We start from the raw sequence: 24,011 nt of genomic DNA, 5'->3' as shown, positions 1-24,011 counted from the left end.
TTTGACTACATTCCATTATCCTCGTTTTGCTTTTGTTGATGTTCATCTTATATCCTCCATTCGGGACACTGTCCATTCCGTTTAACTGCTCTTCCAAGTCCTTTGCTGTCTCTGACAGAATTACAATGTCATCGGCGAACCTCAAAGTTTTTACTTCTTCTCCATGAATTTTAATACCTACTCCGAATTTTTCTTTTGTTTCCTTTACTGCTTGCTCAATATACAGATTGAATAACATCGGGGAGAGGCTACAACCCTGTCTCACTCCTTTCCCAACCACTGCTTCCCTTTCATGCCCCTCGACTCTTATAAGTGCCATCTGGTTTCTGTACAAATTGTAAATAGCCTTTCGCTCCCTGTATTTTACCCCTGCCACCTTCAGTATTTGAAAGAGAGTATTCCAGTTAACGTTGTCAAAAGCTTTCTCTAAGTCTACAAATGCTAGAAACGTAGGTTTGCCTTTTCTTAATCTTTCTTCAAAGATAAGTCTTAAGGTTAGTATTGCCTCACGTGTTCCAACATTTCTACGGAATCCAAACTGATCTTCCCCAAGGTCCGCTTCTACCAGTTTTTCCATTCGTCTATAAAGAATTCGCGTTAGTATTTTGCAGTTGTGACTTATTAAACTGATAGTTCGGTAATTTTCACATCTGTCAACACCTGCTTTCTTTGCTATTGGAATTATTATATTCTTCTTGAAGTCTGTGGGTATTTCGCCTGTCTCATACATCTTGCTCACCAGATGGTAGAGCTTTGTCATGACTGGCTCTCCCAAGGCCATTAGTAGTTCTAATGGAATGTTGTCTACTCCTGGGGCCTTGTTTCGACTCAGGTCTTTCAGTGCTCTGTCAAACTCTTCACGCAGTATCTTATCTCCCATTTCATCTTCATCTACATCCTCTTCCATTTCCATAATATTGTCCTCAAGTACATCGCCCTTGTATAAACCCTCTATATACTCCTTCCACCTTTCTGCCTTCCCTTCTTTGCTTAGAACTGGGTTGCCATCTGAGCTCTTGATATTCATACAAGTGGTTCTCTTCTCTCCAAAGGTCTCTTTAATTTTCCTGTAGGCAGTATCTATCTTACCCGTAGTGAGACAAGCCTCTACATCCTTACATTTGTCCTCTAGCCATCCCTGCTTAGCCATTTTGCACTTTCTGTCGATCTCATTTTTGAGACGTTTGTATTCCCTTTTGCCTGCTTCATTTACTGCATTTTTATATTTTCTCCTTTCATCAATTAAATTCAATATTTCTTCTGTTACCCAAGGATTTCTATTAGCCCTCGTCTTTTTACCTACTTGATCCTCTGCTGCCTTCACTACTTCATCCCTCAGAGCTACCCATTCTTCTTCTACTGTATTTCTTTCCCCCATTCCTGTCAATTGTTCCCTTATGCTCTCCCTGAAACTCTCTACAACCTCTGGTTCTTTCAGTTTATCCAGGTCCCATCTCCTTAAATTACCACCTTTTTGCAAAGAAATAATAATTGAAATAACTACTGTTTATCATAATAAGTAGGTCGAAGCCAACATTACGACCATAGGGGCACTCTTAAAACGCAGTAAACAAGAAGTTAAGGTAATCAAAAATTTTAAACGGCCATAAGGACATTAAGTAAAACCCAGACAAGTATAACACCAGAATTAAGTAAAGACCCCGCAATTAAATTACACAACAACGAAGAACAAGAGCCAGTTCTCCAACAAACAAAGCAAATTTATAACTTAAGTCCGGTAATCTTCCTATGAATTGCAAGAAGTGTGCAGCCAACCCGGAGCAACCTGACTATCAAGAGCATTGAATTACAGACGGAAATTAAACGTCCAAGTACTTATGTACAATGAATTTTCCTAAACACAAGTGAAAAAATAGGTTCTTAGGCTCTTTACATTAGATCGTAACATTAGATCACCATTAGGGAAATCTCAAAAAGGCAGCTACTTAAAACCACCCATCAAATAGAATATACGGAAAAATTAACATGTTTGGCAGCTGCAGCTGGAATCCAAACTCCAGCGACGGGTAATGACGTGTGGAGACGTCGTTCGGCTACATGCACTGGCCAAAATACAACAGTACCTATACGCGGGCAATCGCGAAGTCAATTAGAATGTCACTGCTGAAAAGCCAAGGCGGTCAACAAATAGCATACACATTACGACACTAAAGTCAAGAACTTTGGCAGTAAGGTATTCTGACATTTCAAGGTTTAATATAGCTCTTAAAGTAACGTAACGATGGCCAAGCAATTACTTAACTCTGAGGCGCCCTCTAGTTTAAATTCACCCTTAGATTCGAGATGCGGAGACCGTTAAGGTGAAAGCTGACAGGAGATAAGAATCGCGTTGGAGATTTGGTAAGATTGTCACAGTTATTTGCTATGGTTAGTGATACGCAAGGCGTAGGACATTTTAGTCGGGAGATTTTGGTGTGCGTATTTGTAAATGGCTATCATTTCGCGTGTTGCAGCGGTGACGAATTGCAACAGTGGTCTAGTAGTTTGTCGCTTGGGATTGCAAAGGCTCTGACCCTTACGCTCTTCACATGTTGGCAGCTGAGTGTAGGACCAAGTCGTAGTTGTTCAATTTGATGCTTTATCCACTCATTTTCGTCATTTCCCGTGCATTTCAATATAGTTAAAGCGTTTGTGAAGACGTTTGTAGGAAGCGTATATTTCTGTGATTTGCTGGAAAATCGATTCATGATCACATGTTTTGTGAGGAACACGTGGCGTATATCTACTTTTTGATTGTTTTGAGCTGATGGAGTATCAATTCAGCCCCGTGGTTACTCATTTACGCTCTCCTCAATAATTCAATTAATTTTTGTGCACGATGTTAATGCCCATGTTATGCGACACCCTCATGACCATACTTCTTCCCACCACCCCCTTGGTCTAATTAAAGACCATCTACAGTATATATATATCTACTGCATTTGTATAATACGTTATTTGTTGGTGTACGAGTGTTAAAGCGCGTGACCTTGATTCGCACTTAGTCTCTGGCGCTGTACGCGTCTCACTGCGCGTGACCTTGATATATATATATATATAAGGCAGTACTTCAATCATATATAGTTCACTTCACGAAATACTAATAAATATCCCACTTTATCCATGTATAATTTTCAGGTCATAGAAGGTGGCTTTCGTCAACGACGCTGGGACGGAGATACACTGTGATCGATTTCTGTAAAATATATGGTTTTTTTCATGTAATAATTTGTGCAGAATCCAATTCTGAAGCCTTCAGCTTGTGCAGTAGTACATAGCGATTTTGTCCTAAAAGCGTTCCAATATTCAATTACTTTAGTTAGGCATTTACAGCGCTACACAATTTTCACATTACAGAGAAACTCAAAGAAAAACCATCCCACATCCCATAGCACCTGGCTTAGCTGCAAGCTTACCACATTTACATTCTATAATTTTTCGATGCTTATAAAACAATAAACAGTTTGATGCAGATGTACTTCACGTTGGGTGGATTTTCTGTAAATGTGAGAAACTCTGATTAATTCTCTCTCCTCCTTGATTAGAAGCCTTTCTTAATTTTTATTTTATTGCATTTAATTTCAGCTTATTTTATTTTTATTTTTTATTTATTTATTTTTTTCTGTGTCGTCAGTTTTCTGACTCGGTTAATGCGACCCGCAACTAATTCCTCTCCTGAGTTGTCAGATAGTGTTTACAAATTAATTTTTTGGTGTTGAACATTCATTAAACAGAACATAAGTTCATACATTAGGATTTCATCTGTTTCTAATAGCAGACCAGTTTTAGAAACAGTACGGAACCTACAAAGACAAGATGGACGAAGCAAGCACAACAGCACAGGCAAAGAGTAATTTCTTGTCCAAAAGGTGTCAATTAGATCAAACAGCAGCCTTAATTAGAAAAAGAAATTTCTGAGAATATATCCCGAGGCGACAGTACACCCTGATGATAAAAACCGTGGGATACACCCTAATATCCTGAAGGAACTCCTTATGCCGTGCATAGTGCAGCGACTCGACTTGGCATGGACTCAATAAGTCTTTGGAAGTTCCCTGCAGAAATATTGAACCATGGTGCCTCTATAGCTGTCCATAACTGCGAAAGTGGTGCCGCTGCAGGATGTTGTGCATGAACTGATCTCTCGATTATGTCCCATTAATGTTCGGTGGTATTCATGTTGGGTGATCTAGATGGCCAAATCTTTTTCTCGAATTGTTTAGAATGTTCTTCAAACCAGTCTTGAATAACACAGGCCCAGTGACATGACATCGTTTTAGGGGATCATAAAGTCCATGAATGGCAGCAAATGGTCTCCAATTAGACGAATATAACCGTTTGCTGTCGGTGATCGGTTCAATCGGACTTGATGGTCAACCATTGCATGTAAACACAGTACACACCACTATCGAGCCACAACCTAATTTCACAGTGCCTTGTTGACAACTTGGGTCGACGGCTTCTTACGTCTGCGCCACCATCGAACCCTTAAGTTGGGGTTGATTGAACCAGCCCATGGATTTCCAGTCGTCTAGGGTCCAACAGATTAGGTCATGAGCCCAGGAGAGGTGCTGCTGGCGCTGTCTTTAAGCAAGTGCACTCACGTCGGTTGTCTGCCCATCAAGGCCAAATTTCGCCTCACTGTTCTACCTGATATGTTCCTTGGACGTATCACATTGATTTCTGCGGTTATTTCACGCTATGTTGTTTGTCTGCTGACACTGACAATTCCTCGCAAACGTCGCTGTTCTCGGACATTAAGTGAAGGCCGCAGGCCCCTGCGTTGGCCGTGATGAGAGATAATGCCTGAAATGTAGCATTCTCGGCACACTCTTGACACTGTGGATCTCGAAATACTGAATTCTCTATCAGTTTCGGAAATGGATGTCCCATGCGTCTAGCTCCACCTAGCATTCCGCTTTCAAAATCTGTAATATCCCGACGTGCGGCCATCATCACGTAATCACGTATGAAACTTTTTGACGTGAATCACCTTCGTCAGGAAACTCTCGTATCTTGCGTATGCAATATTGCCGCCGCGTGCATATCGCTATCCCTTTTCTTTTTTCCTCTTGGTGCAGTACGGAAGTAAATCATGCTTTGTCGAGAAAGCTGAGAAGAAGAGAATAAAAGTGTTTGCGCTGTGATGCTGTAAAGAAATGTTGAAAATTAGATCGGCTATTAAGATTTGAAATGAGGTGGTAAACGCTAAATAGATTTAAGGACAGGATGTTGGGACAGAGGGTAATTCCAATGGTACGAGGAGGAGGTGCTTATTGTATGCACTGAAGGGAATGACAAACATAGGAATTGGTGCAGCAAATAAATGAGGACGTTAGAATCAAGTGTCACTCTGAGGCAAAAAGTTTGGCGTAGAAAGGAGTCTTGACAGGCCACATCAAACTAGTCAGAAATACCCAAATCAAAGAGACTATATTTGCATGATACGATTCATTCACTCGTTATTTAGCCAGGCGGTACTTTTGTGCATGATAGCCAGAATATCGATATAGACACAAGTGAAGAGCTTTGTAACTACTGAGTTTTAGCACGGTCCAGCGTTGGGTGCCGGCAGCATGTTGCATGAACGGTGGCAAATAGCGCCGGTGGCTGTCAGTCTCTCGTGCAGTACATGAATCAGTTGTCTATGCGCTATACGATTGTTTCTGAGTCCTACCTTGTCTGTTACGTTTGTTTCTAATACTCTTGCTCAGAGAGAAGTCCAAGAAATAGTTCTTTACGTGCAGATGCTTTGAGTCCTGCTCGTAATCAACAGGAGTTTCGGAAGGGAAGATATATTGATGAAATAAATCGGGCGCTAGGATGTCTCGCGTTTGTGATGTCTCGCTAAGACATAGGGGGTAATGATGGGTACCTTGGGAGCTGCAAGCTGGGGGCTTTCGTTGCTCTCCCTCACCGCCAGGCTCAGGGAATTGAGAATTCCAAGAGGTCTGACAAATCTAGAAAGTATAGTGCATTACACTCAGGTAGCAGTATGAGGAACATCACAAAGGGTAGTCCACAAGTTTCCATCTATGGGCCTACCTTTTGGCAGAGAGTGAATGAACCACTTCTTGAACTACTGGAAGCAGGTCCGGATGTAAATGGAGATGTCGCATACGTTCACGTCCTTTGGTTTTAGTTTCATGGGGTTTCAAAATAGTCATGGGTAGTAAACGCAATGAAGCCTTACCCGTGGTGCAGAGCTGGTGCTTACGCAACAAGATGCAGGTGTCAGTAAACAAAACATACATACGTACTCCTAAATGGTAGATTGTCTAGGACATGGAATCTGAACATCAGACCAAATATTGTGTTAGTCAAAAGACAGCAGGTTTTTCTGTATCTCGGTCGGTATATGGACAGGGAACTGACTTTAGATCATACAAAAAGAGTGTCGGAAGGAGGGACCGAATGTTTACGAAATGTTGGAAGTATATCACAGTTCAGTACAGAATGCCAGCAGGTATAGCAAGACAGTATTCTGAAGCTATCCTAACGGCTGTAGTTTCATTTGAAGCCAGTGTGTCGGTACACAATCTAAAACAGCGAGCGGGTGAAAATCCTGAGAAGAACTCATAGTGGAATACTTTCACTAGCTACAAGAGCATACTGGACTATTGGTAGTACTGGGAAGTAATATTATTGGAAATCTATACCATTTAGCTGCATATTCGAGTACACGAGACACATATTGGCTGCATAATGGAAACAGAGAAACTGGAGAGCAACTGACGATAGAGATACAGCACACAGATGTCTAGACAAAGAATGGCAGCATATTTGGACAAGTACAATCATGAAAATAGTGTGCACAGACATCTGCTAAATGGAAAAGAGTAGAGTACAATAATGTCTAAAGGCTGCAGCCATCGCCTTCAGGTAGAACAGCGACCACAGAAAACCAAACTGTGTAGCAGCTACAAGTTGCATACGACCTTCTGTTGTCACAAGTTTCACTCGTATAACGCGAGCATCTTTAGGAATTTAGTAGTTCTACGGCAATGTACTTCAAATAAACGACTTATTCCCCAAAAGAAGTCTTATCCGCTTTGTCTCTAAGCATGGGCTCTAAACTTCAATTTTACTTTTTTTTTTCGAGTGTAGAGAAGATGGCAGCTGTGTGTGGTGTCATTGGAGCCGGGAATCATGATAGACGTCATTGTGGTAACACAGATAATTATGCTAAACGCTTCAGATGTATTGTCGGAGAAAATTCAAGTACAAAGAGCGGCCTTCCAGAGAGGAGTGTGAAGCACTGCTGCTTCTTGCACATACACTATAAGTAGGCTGTTTAGGTTTTCTTATTGGTAACGCCACGTAGCGCTCTGTATGAAAAATCACTGGCTGTGCTGTGTGCAGTCTGTGGCTAGTTTGCATTGTTGTCTGCCATTGTAGTGTTGGGCAGATGGATGTGAACAACGCGTAGCGTTGAGCAGTTGGAGGTGAGCCGCCAGCAGTGGTGGATGTGGGGAGAGAGATGGTGGAGCTTTGAAATTTGTAAGACTGGATGTCATGAACTGCTATATACATTATGACTTTTGAACACTATTGAGGTAAATACATTGTTTGTTGTCTATCAAAATCTTTCATTTGCTAACTATGTCTATTAGTAGTTAGTGCCTTCAGTAGTTTGAATATTTTATTTAGCTGGCAGTAGTGGCGCTCGCTGTATTGCAGTAGTTCGAGTAACGAAGATATTTGTGAGGTAAGTGATTTGTGAAAGGTATAGGTTAATGTTAGTGAGGGCCATGCTTTTGTAGGGATTATTGAAAGTCAGATTGCGTTGCGCTAAAAATATTGTGTGTCGGTTTAAGCACAGTCTTATATAATTTTTCTAGGGGATGTTTCATATGTCGACCCTTAGCCGAGGACACCTCACTGGAATCTTCTGATTTTTTCTTGTAGTTTGTGTAATTAGCGTAGCTATTGTTTATTGCTAGCGCGTAACTGTAGAGAGAATCTCCTTTGTAGTTGCAGTCTTTCATTGTTGTTGTGGCATGCATGTAGATTTGCACCAAATATTTCGCAGCTGCGCTGGCAATTAACTAGATATTATTTTCAGTGCTATGTTAATGTGTTTTCTTATTTTGCTCTTCCAGTTGTGCATTTCTGTGTTGTTGTGTGAATTATTGTGACAATAATGGCGTGTGAAAAACGTAATACTAGGCACCAAAGTAAACTGAGAAATGTCAGTGAAGACGAAAGCAGTGTGTTAGCGCCACCATGTGATGAATTAACTAATGTTCAAAGTAGTAATTTGGTAATTGTGCATAGGGAAATGGAGCGGGCTGCAAATAATGGTGTAGGCAGTGAAACAGTGAACAGGGAAGCATTATCGATCGATCGGTCAGCAACAGCTCGCCTCAGGATTCCGAAATGACAGGACACAATCTTGCAAATACTGTAGATTCAGGTTTTGCGTCCTCACCGTTTTCTCAAATAAATCAACACACATTTTCTGCTTTTCAAAATGCGAATATTGCCGGTTCAAATGCACTGCCGAATAGCACTGAGGAACATGTTTCAGACACCAGTGCACTGTTATTACAGTTAATGCAACAAATGGGACAAAGGCTACAAAAGTTAGACACAACGCTTCAACAAAATCAGAAACAAGTGGGACAAAATCTTCGAAAGTTAGACACAATGGAACAAAATCAGAGACAAACACAGCAAAAGCTTCAAAAGTTAGACACAATGGAACAAAATCTTCGGAAGTTAGACACCACACTTGAACAAACATGTGAAGATTTAACTACTGAGTTACATAAAATCGAAGCGAAATGTCAAAAAGTCTGTAATGACGTAAAACACAAATTTGTGAGCATTTCCAACCTATTTTTACGCGGCATGAAAATGCATTACAGAATCACGAAGCAGCCATAAAAGAACTGCAAACTATTGTTCATGAAAATCATGAGACCTTGCAAGCTAAAATTGACTCAGTTGCATCTACCGATTCGGTTACGCAACTAGCAAAAACTCAGGAAAACTTAAAGGACACAGTAGATACTCTGAAAATTGGTTCAGAAAGACACATGGAGGAAATTAGTTCATTATCAGAGAAAGTAGTTGAAATTTCGGATCAGCTAAATAATTTATCTACGAAGGTAGATGATAATCTGAATGACACAAAACCGGTAGTCTTTAATGACACAGAAGAGTGTGAACAAATTAGGAAATTCAAACAAAATCAGAATCAAATTAATATGCAACACCAAAGAGAAACCCGGAAAGTACAAGATCAGCTGACACAGGTAATACAAGAATTATGTATTCCAGAGGACACTCGCGCCCCAATACGGGAAGAGGGACATAGAAATACGAACAGCCACAAAATAATAAAACAAGACACTTCGGAAATTATGAAAGAAATTGGCAAGGAGCACCGAATTTTGAAATGGAACAGCCAAAACGACGTAACAATGACCGACGTGCGACTCGCCGACATGATGATTTAGACTATAAGCTGTTCATTAGTACACGTAAATTTAAAACTTTAAGAATTCTGGCAACGATATTCATCCACCAGCGTGGCTCCATCAATTCTCTCATTGTTTTCCTCCCAACTGGTCATTAGAGCACAGATTAGAATTTATGTGTGGCTATTTAGAAAATGAACCAGCTGTAAGAATGCGGTCGGTCATTCACGATTGTCACAGTGAAGGAGAATTTTACCATGCCTTCCTCTCAGCATATTGGTCTCAAGCTACACAAGACCGAGTAATCACAGCATCATAATGATGAAACATTTCGAACAATCAGAATTTTCCAGTCTTGTGAAATATTTTGAAGACATGTTGCACAAGAATCAATACCTGTGAAACCCATACAGCCCCTCAGAACTCAGCCGCATTTGCTTAATCAAATTACCCGAACATTTACGACATATTATTTTGGCAGGGTGTTGCAAAGATGACATTGAAGCTTTTCAGGGACTGTTACATGAATTGGAAATTGATGCTGACAATCGAGGAATGCGAAAACAGGAACACAACAATTACAGGTCACATCTGTCACAATTCTGCGATGAAAGAAATAATAACTGGACACAAGGCTAATCTGACAACGTAAATCGTTACCAAAACAGACACCACCCGTATGACAACCACTGGCAGAGTAATAGTTACAGAGAAAATTTGCATTTCCATAGTAATGAATATGACAGAGACAATCATAGAAACAGACAATATGGCAACCAGAACTATTATTATCACGGGAGACAGAATAACTTAAGACGCAACAGTCCACTGTGCAGTGATAATTCAGGGAGAAATTCTCCACCACTTAACCGACAAGAAAGAAACTACAGGAACTACCGACATGACGACAGACAGTATAATCGTAACGACAGACTGGAATTGCATCAGAAACGGCGAGATTCAAACAGAGCAGGGCATTCTCGACAAGGAGAATTTGTAGAAGTTAGGTCTCCTAATCCCAGTAACGACGCGTGCCAACAAAGAAACAGACAATGACTCGCACCGCAGGCAGCCACATGCGCCCGCTGGCTCAGGGAAAAATAACATAGACGCTAACCTTGAGGAAAATTCCAGTATTCTTTACCGACGTATACCACATGATAATTGCATTAAAGTTGAAACTCTGCGTACTAGGATGAGCAAAGGGTTGCACCACATTTCACAAGTAAAACCATTTATTGGGAGATAATCTGCTTTTTATCTTAGACTTTGCTATGAAATTTTTCACTTCACGTTACTAGTACTCTTTTTCAATCTTAGAAACTGTTAACATGCAACTATGTTTTAAAGTTAACTATCCAGTCAAGAACCTAGGGAACTTTGACAAGTAATTACGAATGCATTGTTATAGTGAACAGACGACACAGTGTTGTTATTTGTACATTCTTGCTTTGTTAGTTGCACGATTATGTAACGACTATAAGGCTTACATACTTAGAACATATACTGGTACTGCTAATGAGATTTTAATGCAACATTTTGGTTAACTTGAAAATACATTCTGGATTTAAAATACTTTCTGTGAGATACCAGATGACACAGTTGTTAGTTTATGTGACAGCTACACGATTTTATCACGACGCTACTAATGAGTGACAATTTACAATGTTGGTTTTGCAGTGTTTCTGTTTTATATCTGCACAGATTTTCTGTATTATTCTCGAAAGTAAAACGTTTTGTAGTAACTTTTGTGGTGTAGCTACAATGAGACTGCCTTTTCCGTAGCACAACAATACGTTACAGCACAGTACTTTCTTCATCACGGCAATAAGCGTAATAACTAAGATATCTACACGCAAAACATTTCACTTTTGTTTATCATGAGGTAAGTACATTGATTTTTGCGGAACTTAGCTTTCGGAGGATGATAACTACGACACTTCCACAGAGATTATCTTACAAGGCGCACAGTTTAGCGCTATAGTACACGTATTTGAGTGATTAATTTTGTACTTAAAACATTTATTTTTAAAAATATTTGAAGTACATTGATACAAAGGTTTTCCGTGATACCTTTTATTCCATTGCTGTAATCTGTAACACCTGAGGGTATTATTCAATTATCCTCAGGGGGGTACACACTTGCTTTGTGTACCATGTGTTTGGCAAGCACAAGGAGCCCTAGCTAATATGGTATTTGCTTATACAACTTTACACATCGGCACCATATTTCTCTAACACACAAATTACACAGCTATCTTATCATTTAACTGAGAGATAAAAAATTTTTTACTACGTCAGTGACACATGTTTACGCAGTTACAGAGTTGGATTACTCCACACTTATGAAATGGTATTTTGTCTGTACTTTGTGAACTGTTCATATTTCTTCGGAACCATTGTGATACTATGAGTGCATTAAATGATGTATTTAGTAAGGGAGCATGATTTTAAAGTATGTTTGAGTTAGATGACACTATTGAAATGAGCAGAGAATATTTTTTAGGGTTTGAAATTGTGCAGGAAGCTACGACGTTTTTCAGATTTGACTGAGGTGTTATGATGTTATTTTTACGACGACGATGTGTATTATGCTGTTGAGGTATGTTTATGATCAATAAGATGATGCTACCGTATATGAGGAATTTGATTATGCTACGTATTTATTATGATGAAATATTGAAGAAGTGTTGATGTGTACGTATATAATAATGAGTAGTGTTTAGGGACTCTGATTTGTGGAAAAGGACGTTGGAAACCAAGAATCGTAATTTAAGAGTTATGAAATGTGTGTAAATGTGTTAATGTATCACAATGACGACGAAAACTTTTTGAACACTGTTAAATTCATAGGATTTTGTTTTTACACATTTGCAACGCAAATTCTCGACCTGTGAAATTTTTTATATGAGACTGTCACTGTAATGCAAACTGGTGTCGTAAATATTTCAATAAGAAGGTTAAGTGACCACCTTCATGTAATGAGTCATGGGCACCCAGCTGCGCGACAGTCGCCTGGAAAAAAGCCATTAGTGTGGGCCTTTCAGAGGCACAGGTGGAGAAAAAAAGAAAAAAGAGGCCATTGTTCTCGCTATTGACATTCCTTTGTAGAAAGCATCGCAAATACGACACGCTCAAACTTGAAAACATATGATTATACTGTGGAGCTCTTAATTTACGATATCCACTAAAATGCCTAATGAAACGATGAGAAACATGTCACGGCTATTGTCTTGCTAGTTGAGAGAAATGCCATATGGCTTGCTTTATGTATTTATTTACTCATTTTGTTTAATATCTAGTTTCTAGCTGCACTGCAGCATTGGTTAAAATAAAATTTAATAGATGTACTAATATAGTTATTTTATGCCTACAGATCCAGTCAATTATAAATTTATGATCTACTTCCAAGTAAACGAGAGCACATAAATAGACATTTCCTTTCACAGGAATTGCATAAATAATTTTTTTACGATTTGGTAACTAATCTGCTAGCGTAAGTTCTCGTGATGCATCACGCTAGTGTGAAGATGTGACATAGGTATTAAACATGGCCATTTTTAGTGTAATACTTTACATGCTTGAGCTTTGTCATATTTAGGTATAAGTTTTTCATTTGCTGCTGCTGTTTGCCATGCATATTGTTACTGAATTTGTATTGCTCTGTTAAGCCAGTTTTACTACTGATTTATTTTTATTGTTTGCTGCACATTGCCTTATATTAGTTGTAATATTGCAATTGCTCTGCAAATTTATTTTAGTGCTGCTTGCTTTGCCAATTTGAATTTTTTTGTCATTGCTGTTTGTGTTAATTTTTTATGTGCTGCTGCATTGCCTCGTCCCTTGGTATATATATCTGAGCTCAGTAGATTTAAGTTAGCTTAAGAGGGGTGGACTATATAAGAGAATGAGTTGCGATGAATTGGAAGAAATACATTGAGAAGTCATATGAAAAAAGTACAGAAAGCAGGTATAGATAGGACTTTTTGGGAATAATGATGACCGAAGGGAGATCTTCAAGAAAAAAAAGGTTTTATTTGCAAAATACTGCAGTACCAAATGTTACACTGAAAACAAACCCTGTCCTTTCCCCCTGTGTTATTCTGATATGTGTACTCTTGTATATTTGTGTTTTTCCTGTCTTTATGTGTTTAGCTGTTAAGATTTATGTTGTAGAATTTTTCAAGTACTATGTTATTTTCTTTGTAAAGATGTTTAGACATTATTAATTCGGTTCTGTTTCAATGCTCATATGTGAAATTAATGTTTCGAAAACTATTCTCATTATTTTATATATTTACTTAAGTCATAATTCCTGTAACACTGATGTATATGTCTATTTATATTCTTTTGTAATGCCTGTATTACTACAAATGTTATCTGTACTATTATGTTCTTTAATAATATTTTTTGTACCTTTGTAATTGTATTCTTATGTTGAAAATTTATAATAATATAGACACCAGTTCTTCAAATTAAGTTACATTTCACTGCACACGTTTCTGTTGGTCATAGTAATGCACAATATGTGAGAAGTTGGGACTGTTAGTGTTTGCACGTGTGTTAATAATTCTGCAAGGGCCTGGATGAAAGCATTGCTGGTTCTAAGGACATTTCAAAAAGATTTTTGTGAGTACGCAAGTGGTGGTTCATGGACCTGCTATATTGTCCACAAGACTCTTCGATGGTGATTGTGGCACCTGCACAGTCGCAACAGATGGCTGCTGGCCGTTTGTACAAGGACTACAGTGGGTCTGCATCTTTGATGGCCTACCAATACCAATATTTCTACAAGGACTGCAGTGGCTCTGCACCTCTGGTGGCCCACCAATACCGTAATCTCTAACAGGACTACAGTGGTCTGCTCTGTGATGACCTACCTACCAATATTCTTCAAAACTTCGACTGGCTCTGCTGTGGGTTTGCTCTGTTGTGACCCATTACCTGTCAGCATGTCAAGAGTCAGCATTGTCTTTCTGTTGGAAGGACAACACTACTTCTTCAAGACTGCATGGAAATCCACTACTTCCGTGTGCATTGTCTTTTACTGCTCAGACTTTGAGAAAAGAAACGGCAGTTTTACTGTGATGAATGATCAGGACCGTCTTTATGGACTGTGAGAAAATTTTAGCTTTTGACCAACATTGTATTAATAAGTGTGTGCATTTGATATTTCTCGTACTGTAATTATGAAAATTTTTTTTTCAAATCTGTATTGGCAAGTGCCCAAAACAATTTGTAAAATTTTTGTGGCGAACATGGGGGCTGTGTAAGTAGGCTGTTTAGGTTTTCTTATTGGTAACGCCACGTAGCGCTCTGTACGAAAAATCACTGGCTCTGCTGTGTGCAGTCTGTGGCTAGTTTGCATTGTTGTCTGCCATTGTAGTGTTGGGCAGATGGATGTGAACAGCGCGTAGCGTTGAGCAGTTGGAGGTGAGCCGTCAGCAGTGGTGGATGTGGGGAGAGAGATGGCGGAGCTTTGAAATATGTAAGACTGGATGTCATGAACTGCTATATACATTATGACTTTTGAACACTATTGAGGTAAATACATTGTTTGTTGTCTATCAAAATCTTTCATTTGCTAACTATACCTATTAGTAGTTAGTGCCTTCAGTAGTTTGAATATTTTATTTAGTTGGCAGTAGTGGCGCTCGCTGCATTGCAGTAGTTCGAGTAACGAAGATTTTTGTGAGGTAAGTGATTTGTGAAAGGTATAGGTTAATGTTAGTGAGGGCCATGCTTTTGTAGGGATTATTGAAAGTCAGATTGCGTTGCACTAAAAATATTGTGTGTCAGTTTAAGCACAGTCTTATATAATTTTTCTAGGGGATGTTTCAACACCATATGATAAAAGTATCCGGACACCTGCCAAAACATACGTTTTTCTTACTAGATGCATTGTGCTGCTGCCTAATGCCAGGTACTCCATATTAGCGACCTCAGTAGTCATTACACATCGTGAGAGAGCAGAATGGGGCGCTCCGCAGAACTCACGGACTTTGGACGTGGTCAGGTGATTGGGTGTCGCTTGTTGTCATATGTCTGTACGCGAGACTCGAAGTGGAACCGCAAGACCGCTACGGTCGCACGTTCGAATCCTGCCTCGGGCATGGATGTTTGTGATGTCCTTAGGTTAGTTAGGTTTAACTAGTTCTAAGTTCTAGGGGACTAATGACCTCAGCAGTTGAGTCCCATAGTGCTCAGAGCCATTTGTACGCGAGACTTCCACGCTCCTAAACATCTCTATGTCCACTGCTTCCGAAGTGATAGTGAAGTGGAAAGGTGAAGGGACACGTACAGCACAAAAGTGTACAGGCCGGCGTCGCCTGTTGACCGTCGACAATTGAAGAAGGTCGTAATATGTAAAAGGCAGACATCTATCCAGACCATCACACAGGAATCCCAATCTTCTTCAGGATCCACTAGAAGTAGTATGACAAGTCAGAGGTGAGAAAACGTGGATTTCATGGTCAAACGGCTGCTGGTAAGCCACACATCACGCCTGTAAATGCCAAACGGCGTTGCGTGGAGTGACGAATCACCGTACACAATGTGGCGATCCGATGCCAGGGGGTGGGTCGGTATGGCGAATGCCCGGTGAGCGTCTGCCAACGTGTGTAGTACAAAGAGTGCAACTGAGTCTGTGGTGTTATGGTGTGGTCGTGTTTTTCATGGAGGAGGCTTGCAACCCTTGTCGCTTTACGTGGCACTAGACAGCACAGGCCTACATTGATGTTTTAAGCACTCTCTTGCTTCGCACTATTAAAGAGCAGTTCGGGATAGCGATTGCATCTTTCAACACTATCGAACACCTGTTCATAATGCGTGGCCTGTGGCGGGATGGTTACACGACAATAACCTCCCTGTAATGGACTGTCCTGCACAGAATCCTGACCTTAATCCTAAAGAACACCTTTGGGATGTTTTGGAACTCCGACGTCGTGCCAGGCCTCACCGACCGACATTGATATCTCTCCTCAGTGGACCAGAATGGACTGCCATTCCCCAAGAAAGTTTCAGCACCTGATAGAAAGTATGCCAGCGACAGTGGAAGCTGTCATTAAGGCTAATGGTGGGCCAACACCATATTGAATTCCAGCATTACCGATGGAGGGCGCCAGGAACTTGTAAGTCATTATCAGCCAGGTGTCCGTGAACTTTTGATGACAGAGTGTAGGTACTCTCAGAAGGAACTGCCAACACACATCACTGCAAGGCATGCAAAGTGGTACTCCGAGGACGACTATGCGCGTCAGCAGCAGGATATTTGAGTACTTGCCACTGAAAGGAAGTGCGGATTTGGAGATGTCGCAGAAGCAGAGGTGTGGCAGCCAGGGCGAAATGTACTCTCACTGTGTCTTCTCAGACACCGCACCGCTATAATCGTGGGGCACTAATAAAGGGTCATTCCAGGGATTCTGCCCCTAGAACCTAAGGAGGAAGAAGTGTGATCACATCTCGTAGAGTTCTGACACCCTGTGCATGCGGGAAACACAGTTGTATCAGTATGTAAAGATGATATAATAATACCATAAATGAAATAGCTGGACTGTGTACTCATTTTGTTGAACAGAATGACAGTTGTAAGAAGATCTGCTGCAGTACTGAGGCAAGAGGTCGAGATTAATTGACGGAAAATAAATAAATAATATTTTATATGAATTATACGATGACTTTGCTAGTTTCTGGAACTATATTCAAGAGCCGTACAGCCAGGCACGGAGCTTATTTCAGCCGCATTACCGTTTTCAATCTATGTGCAGTTATATAGCGCTATTGGAATATACAATTTTTATTTATATGTCTGATTGCTTTTGTAACTGCGTGTCTAGTACTTACTTTCATACCTCATAGTTGACGCTGTAGCTATCAGATATTTCTGCGAACTGTGTTTATAGTGTACATTGAGTTGTTTTTGTTTGCATATTTTTTCTTAACGGTAGATGTTGTCGTCCAGCAACTTTTGTTGAAATTTTCATTTTCTATAAATTTGACAGCTAGAACATCAACCATAAGGCACGCTGTGTTACAAAATCAGTCATGTCCACAACGTATAAATGGTAATTACTAATAACGCTATGTAACTGCAAATTGCTTGAAATAAACTTATCAACTAACAGTACAACTCCTGAAAAAATTTAAAATTTGTGGTGGGGTCTTAAGGAACCAAACTGCTGAGGTCATTGGTCCCTAAGCTTACACACAATCTAACTTTAACTTACGCTAAGGACGACACACACACCCATGCCCGAGGGAGGACTCGAACCTCCGACGGGGGGAGCCGCTACAACTCCTGAAGACAGCAATCTGGCACAATACGCACAAAAGGTTTTTACAAGATATCTTATGTGCTGTAGGCTTTGAGGAATACAAAATTAATAAAAAAAATTTAGTTATCATTAGTCACTGGAAGGATTTGTAACCTGTTACGTCAACCTTCGCTGTATTCTGGACTTCACTACGAACACTTTGTCGTTACGAACAACACGACACTGTCTGTTTGTACCACCGGTCTCCGCGTCTCAGTCAGTGTCAGTGATCAGGGCCGCTCCGGCAACATTTCTTTCACACAAGCGGCTTATCATTTTCGCCCCGCTGCCACACACCTCGCTCGCACCCTTTCACCAGAGATAGTTTTCGCTACCAATAGTGATGCGCTGTGTAATATAAATGTTGCAATTGGGTGCTCGTCTGCGTCTTGCGCCCCTCTGCTCTTGGCACCCCAAGCGGTCGCTACCAATTGTGATACGTTCTGCTGTGGCTTAGCTTCCAATTGAAATTATCTCAAAGGGGTGACGTTAGACTCCAGTGCATGAAACACTATTATTTTATTTTAGGTAACTGCCGCATCATGGAAGCATCGACATTGATGACGCATGATAACCTGTTTTAAGAGCAACGGACGGAGCAGCTCATTATAATTTCTTAATTCAGACTGAATTTTTTTACCTGTGTTGATCCATTATCTTTTACTTTTCTTATAATAGGGACCGCATCAGTCCAAAGACTAGGCTGATAGCCGTAAATGTTCGAAGGCGGCAATCTGTCAAACCGACACAACTCTCACGGTAAAGTGTTACGTACGCCAGGAAAAATGATCGGATAAAATATCTCAGAGATAGAGAAGCATTAACGAAAGAACACGAATAGCACTCGGTCATTCATCCTCAAAAATTCCACGGGCCACGTCTCCTACCTTGACGCTGAAAAAAGTTCAAAACAGAACAAAAGATGTAAATATAAGAATGAGACTGGTGGTAATTTTATTTTAATAATTTACTCGGTTAATTACAGTGGAATATGTAATTATTAAGTGAGCAATTTACAGATGAATCAAGCTTGCATATAGTCGGTACAAGCTCAGAGGTCAGAAAGAAACGTGGTAGTCAGATGGTAAGTGAAGAAGCCTCTATCATTTTTTTTCTCAGTTACTTTACTTTACCATCTTATACATTTCTAGAGCTTTTGCTTAGTATAAATATTCATTACAGTCATAAAAGTATTCGCAGGTAATGTGAGAAGGAACATACTTTATGAAACACATTTAGGAACATACTGTCTTTTTCCTGTAACGGGTCATTTCGAACATTAGTTAAATGAAAAGAAATATGAAATAAAAGGAAACCCTTTATTGTATAGAAATCTTACAGTTACGGTGAATATGGCACCCCTGTCAGGTTGGAACCAAAACCACGATTCGTGTTGCTTGCGCCTTATACCGAAACTGGAAGGAATGAAAAGATATCGCGTGATGTCTTATAGTTTTCTCGAAAGTTAATAGCACATCTGTCTTATGGAAACGCTAAGGAATGCTTGCAGCCTGAAAAGGTGTTCAATGCAACGACCAGATCGACAACGTTTCACTGCCTTCGTTCTAGAGTACATCATCTTGAAGACTGTTCGTAATGCGTGCCTCCAACCTCGTCCCACCTGCTCCGACAAGCACAGTGCACATAGTTGCTTTTAAACCGTGTCCTCAGTTTACTGTCACTCTTCTTCGTCCAGCCAATTCCATTCGCTCACGTCCCAATAGGTAACACGTATTTTGCTTCGTAACAAAAATTCTCGAAAAAAGTTCATTCTCCTGTAGCATCATGTCACTTAAGTAGAAACCTTGCTCCTCATCAATGTCAGACATAATTGTTTGAAAAACTTGATTTGCATGTCAAATTCACCAACACAACAAAGTAAAACAAATTGTTTTCGTTGAAACCATGGTTTACTTCCCTTTTCTGTCCTGACCAACATCATGAAGCATACTTTCTTCCTCCTACACCTAAGCACGATCCTACACAGTATCGATCGTAAAGGTTCTGATACGATCCATCCTGCACCCCCATTACCAAGAGCTGTAGAGTCAGCTCTTAACGTCCCATCATCGACACTGAAACTCTTTTCTCCTCAGGAAGATATTACAGAGAGCTGCACCATCAATCTTGAGCTTTTTGCTGCACCAGGAGGACTGACATTAGCTGTTTCATCGCGAGTGCCATAACTTAAAATAATAACATTATCACCTTAGTTGTTCCTCCAGACGAAGATTCAGTAGAACTACAGTTTTGTTAACACAATAATATTCCTTAACACCTCATATGTTACTAAACTAGTCTTTATTCTCATCCGTTTTGCATGGTACTTACCTCCTAATAAACACGTTGCAGAGGATCGACAATATAGAAGGTGGCAGTCTGTCTTATCCGCCTCTATGATTAATGAATACAAGACAACGCCTGAAAACTGTACTCTTAAATTGCTTTGATACATTGGCTGTCTCCCTTACAGGATTGTTGTAGTGCTGTCCTACTTTGTGATTGTATTAAGTTTCCTTTATAGTGAACGAAAATACTTTTAATGACTCTGTTATCAACGGTAAAGGAATGAAAATTAGGGTTTGCATCTCGTCGACGACCAGCTCATTAGAGATAAAGCAAGGCTCCTATTGGGGGGAGAGAAGAGAACGAAATCGGCCGTGCACTTTCAAAGGTACATTCTGGCATTTACCTTAAGTAATTTACGGAAAACAGTGAATAACTTCTTAGATGGTAGGACAGGGATTTGAATGGCAGTCCTCGCGAATGTGAGTCCAGTGTAACATGACGACGCCGTCTCGCTCTGCCACTACAGATTGTAATCGTCTAACGATAGCCAATTTCAGAGTTTCAAGCAGTCACTGAGATGTGAATAATTTCATGGGAAATATCGTGCTACGTTACTTTATACGTAACGTTTGAGAACGCCAAGACTGTTTTCGTAAATATCGGTGACCAGAAAACTGCAACCAGTCACACTATTTGGAAGAATGATTTAAGCCACCGTAACTATTTTTTGGGCCTGGGTACAGTGCCATTTGGCAGCGAAGATTTATCGCACAAGTTTAATGTCTTTGTGGCATCAGGTAACATAATGTGTGCTACATTCAGGTGTAACAAAGCTTTAACTTATATACAAAGTCATCACATTTTATTTAGCTGAAGAAAGGTTGTGCTTCATACATTTCAACATAGAGGTCTGCATCACTGATCTTATGTAACAAGCTGAACTATGAGCAGGACTAAAGATAAGCTGATTGTCACATGCTATTTTGTCTGATGTCACATCAAGCAGTGATATGAGTTACTGCACCAAAGAACGAGGTAATATAGTAATGGAATACTTCTACAGCCATGATGTGCACTGGTGTCCAAAAGTAAACCAACAAATTGCTATCTGCCCGTCCTGTGTCTAATTCACCATATAATGATACAAACTGTCGACAGTTGTCGTTAGGATCGTGCTCTGCACGGAAGATGGCACTCCAATCAACGGAAAACTACGCGAGCAATGACGTCAGCCACCTATAAATTGGGGTAGTGTTTGCAGAGTAGTCCCACATCGCCAGTCGCCGTGTACACAGTCACAGACAGTGCAGTATGGTACAGACAAAACGCCTACAGACTCTCTGCTGCGGAGGTCCATAGAAAGAAAGGAAGCAGGCGAGTCGCAAACTGACATCGCCCGATGGCTTAATGTGAATCGTTCTGTTGTTTCTCAGATGAGGCGACAGCTTATAGAGACCAAAACTGTATCCTGGAGACCAGGGTAGGGCCCATCACAATATGACATCAAAAAGAGTGGACCATTATTTGGCTGTAAAGGCATGACGGTATCGCCTTAGTACTGCACTGCAACTGCCATCTGACCTCGCAGCATGCCTGGACATGTTGCATCGAAGCAAACGGTGTACAAAAGGCTTCAGCAGACTGGTTTTTATTGTAGGAGACCTGCTGTCTGTTTACCTTTTGTGTGTATTCACAGAAGAAAACGTATAGAGTGGAGACGTCAACATACCACCTGGACCGTCAAACGGTGGGCCAATGGTCTTTTCACAGATCGGTCCCGATTTAGTCTGGAGAGTGATTCTCGACGGATTCGCGTCTGGAGGACACGTGCAATCGAGGAAGATCCCTAATGATGTGGGCAGGGATTATGATGGCCTCTCGAACACCTCTTTATGAAATTCTGCTAGTGAATCAGCAGTATTCAACTGCTGTCAGGTACCGTGAGAAGATCTTGGGATGTGATGCGCGGCTTTTGCGATGTGCTGTGAGCCCAGAGTTCGTTGTGATGAACAATAATGCTCGACTTCATAGAGCACGGTGATTAACGTTATTCCAGAAACGGAAGATATTTGGATATCATAGAGCATGTATGGGATGCACTAGGGAGACGGGTTGCATTACGTCAGCGTACACCAACCTCGCTCCAAGACTTGTGAGCAGCTCAGCAGGAAGAACGGGCGTTATGGCCTCAGCGTGAGAGTGATGAAATCATTCACAGCACGCTCAGTCGTTGTCAGGCCTATATTGGTGCCAAAGATGGTCACACCCCATACCGACGCATTTATGAGAATGTATATGCAAAATCGTTAAGATGAGAAAAAAAATTAGAAAATTTTGGCTATGGCTATGCATGTTGCAGTTGATTACGTTCTGTATTGTTTACATTCTCTCTACTTTACTATAACCTGTTTACACTATTTTATGGTAAAATATACACAACATTGCAAAAATTTCTGTTTGTTGCTTTAATTTTCGATACCCGTATATAATACCGCAATTATTCTTGTTCTTCGTTTGAATTGTGATGGGAGCCATTCATTTAATTATTTTTAAATGGTGGCGATGCCCGATGAACTTATTTTCCAGTAATATTTGGTTTTACTTTTAGATTAACTAACTAATCAAACTTGGCTGTTTTGCATTCCCTTTGTTAACCCAAATTTACGGGGGTAGATGAAATTTAGTAGTCACATTTGGCTTCTTAATTTACAAGAGTTCACTACACAATAAAAAAGTTTATACTGTGGATAAAGTGAAAAAAGGATTCTACAGACAATGTGTAATATTTGTGTGTGCCTCTCTGTCAATAATGAGGGCGCAAAAGGAAGAGGATCTGTCAGAGCAAAATATGACAAGCTACATATACACGGTAATATGTAAATGGTGCTACGTTAGAGTATAATGTAAAATTAAGGCTTCAGTAAAGAAAATCCTTGATAGTGGCCCAGAGGCACTGAAACATGTTTGGGCCACACGAGAAAGCAGAGTTTTGCGTAAAATGTGGATTGTATCCTCAGTAAGATTTGATCTAAATTCTGTAATTTTTACTAATAGATGGAACGGTTATCCTACCGCGGTTAGCTTATTTAACCCCTTAATACCTAAAAAATTTCTAAATGAAAGATAAAAATCAAAAATCATGTTGCGTCGGAAGTACATGAAACAGTCACGAGAATTCACTGCTTTTCAGAAGCGTTGGTAGCCTCATGAAGAATCAGCATCTACCAGCACTGGCATTAAAAAACAGTTAACCTTCCAGTTACAAGCTCAGCGACGGTATGATGCGAATTTGTGACATTCGGCATTAGCGGGTTAAACAGCAACGAAAACCAAACATAACTGAAAAAAAAATATTTAGACGTTACCATAGCGTTAAAAAATTAAGAAACAAAATTATGAATAATTACGCCAACTGAATCTTACGGAACCACATACACTTGCAATGAACAAGACCGAAAATCAGTCGTAATGTTTGCAATACATTATTTTAAGCAAGTTTGCGGTAGTCTGGTGTGTTTTTCAGTTATACACTTTTCATGTTAGTTTATATAATAGAAAAACTTAACGTTGTAGAGTTAGAATATGTAAACATAGAATCACAGGAATACGGTAATCTTATTGATTTCGCTTTATTAGTAAACAGTTTCGTAATTCAGAAGAGAATTTGTACCTGTAAAGGATGTAATTCCCATTCACTTCAGTCATTAAATTAATAACAAATGTCACATATACTCATCACATCTCCAAATCTTTTTGAGCTGCATCGCACTGTATTTTAATATTCTTTACATAAATAGCCATCAATCTGAACCGAAAACATACTTAATTTTATCAGAAACAAATTAGTTTGCTTCTAGAATACCATAGTTTCAAATGTAAACAAACCTTTTCATGTGGAATATTTTGAAAGTTTCGTGCTTTGATTCAGACATATTTAAAGTACCTTATATAATTATTTGTTTCCCAAATTTTTCTAATCGTAAGT

This window comes from Schistocerca piceifrons, chromosome 5, assembly GCF_021461385.2.
Source record: "Schistocerca piceifrons isolate TAMUIC-IGC-003096 chromosome 5, iqSchPice1.1, whole genome shotgun sequence".
Taxonomy (NCBI): domain Eukaryota; kingdom Metazoa; phylum Arthropoda; class Insecta; order Orthoptera; family Acrididae; genus Schistocerca; species Schistocerca piceifrons.
Note: the sequence above shows the minus strand (reverse complement) of the source record.